Source organism: Prionailurus viverrinus, chromosome C2 (assembly GCF_022837055.1).
Source record: "Prionailurus viverrinus isolate Anna chromosome C2, UM_Priviv_1.0, whole genome shotgun sequence".
Taxonomy (NCBI): domain Eukaryota; kingdom Metazoa; phylum Chordata; class Mammalia; order Carnivora; family Felidae; genus Prionailurus; species Prionailurus viverrinus.
Genome location: NC_062569.1, coordinates 129,611,758 through 129,613,688, shown reverse-complemented (window position 1 = coordinate 129,613,688; position 1,931 = coordinate 129,611,758). Strand labels below are relative to the sequence as shown.

Below are 1,931 nucleotides of genomic sequence, written 5' to 3'. Positions count from 1 at the left end.
TCAGAAATCGCAGTGATGCGTATGTAGCCCCAAACACTACTACTGCCATGACATTGCCTATCCGGTGGTGCTAATTTAGCCACATTCATTTTTAATATTTGACTGAAATGTCTGTAAAAGCAGTCATAAAATCAATTTTCAGCAAATTTCCTCCTCACTTACTTGTTTTTACTCTGAATCTCTTTACCTTCACTACACTTGAGGTTACCAATTTTTTTTTTTTTTAATATGGAACGCTTCACGAATTTGCGAGTCATCCTTGCGCAGGGGCCATGCTAATCTTCTCTGTATCGTTCCAATTTTAGTATATGTGCTGCCGAAGCGAGCACAAGGTTACCAATTTTGATGGCACCATCTTTGGCCAGAACATGAGTTAAGAGAGTTCAAGCCTTGGTAAACTGGCTTGTTGTATATTTTGTATATTTACAAAGAGCCCCTTCTTCAACATTTTCTCTAGAGAATCTGGTTATCTCCTATATATAAACTAAAATATAATCATTGATGGTGTATTCCTGAAGAACTCATCACAGCCCCTTTAGTCACGGCATACCCCCAAAGGTCCACACTTTCATGACTTCTAAACTACAGATTAGTTTGCATTCTTCTATATTTTATATAATGGAGTCATATACTCTGTAGTCTTAATATTTGGTTTCTCTCATTCAGTGTAGTATATGTGAGATTCATCCATGTTATTGCACATTATTGTTAATTTATTCTCATTGTTGTATTGGTTTTCAGTATATAGCTATACTGTATTTTACTTATCTAGTTTTCTCTGCTGATGTATATTTGTATTGCTTCCTGCTTCTTACTGTTGTGAGATAATTTGTAGATAATACTTCCATGAGATATTTATTAATTATAATTTTATGTAAAATATTTTAATTGACTTTGCAGCAGTCAACTTTTATACTTTGTCAATCTGAGCTCCCTTACAATTGAGGCAAATAGAAAAATAGTGAAAAACCTATACAACTTTAGTGAGAACATATTTTATTTTATATAAATTCTGGAAAATTTCACTTTCAAATTTAACAACCGTAATAGCTTTGAGTCTAAACAAATGAGCCAAAGTGTATTTTAACATCATATTTTTAAAGGTAAAGTTCATTCTAAATTTAGAAACACTTGCATTTTGCACTTTGGTAATAATGGTCCTTCTGTTAGTTTTGTAAAGGGGAATAATAAAAGCTATTGAACTTTCGTAGGATTCCTAACTTTAAAGAAAAATCCTATAAATATATTATATGTGAAGGTAATACATCAAGAGCTTTGAAATTTGGGATAAAGCTGTAGATGGGTTATTATCATTAAAATGGTTTTCTATATCTGAACAATCTATATTATTCATTTCTATATATCATGTCCTGATTGTGTTTTAAGCCATTTTTTGACCCTACAGCAAATGGGTTTCATTAAAATTTATTACAGCTTTATTAAATATGGGTAGCAATATAAAATATATCCAGACTAAATCACTTGCGGCATTTCCTGTGCCAATCTATTTAAAATAAAAGTAACACCCTTATACTAACTTACTAAAGTATTTTCACTAGGCTATTTTTTCTGGCTAACTAGTCAGTTTTGGTAAAGCTAATCATTCTTTCCAATACACAATTTCTTTATTTGTAAAATAGAAATGACTACTTCACAAGATTATTTGTGAGCATTTTTCTAATAATCCAATACAAACACATAGGAAATTATTTTTCTGGGTATATAGTATTTTAACTGTCTTGCGTATCTTCTTACTAAATCTACTATTCTTAGTACCTGACCTTCCAGGTTATTTGGGGGCTCATGGAGGAGGGGCTTAAGACCACTATAAGATACCACTCTCAAAATAGTTTCTTTTGACCTAAAAAAAAATTGTTTCCTGGAATGATGAGTGTAGATGGTAAAATAAATGCCTTTAATAGTGATGTGGA

The 1,931-nt window shown here is 31.6% G+C and overlaps 1 non-coding gene across 1 annotated transcript; it reads right to left on the bottom strand.

Moving 5' to 3' along the window:
• Window positions 1-222: 222 nt before the first annotated feature.
• Window positions 223-329, bottom strand: LOC125175796 (U6 spliceosomal RNA). The gene has a single exon (XR_007155971.1). It is a non-coding gene; the product is annotated as a U6 spliceosomal RNA (small nuclear RNA).
• Between the last annotated feature and the right edge of the window lie 1,602 nt (window positions 330-1,931).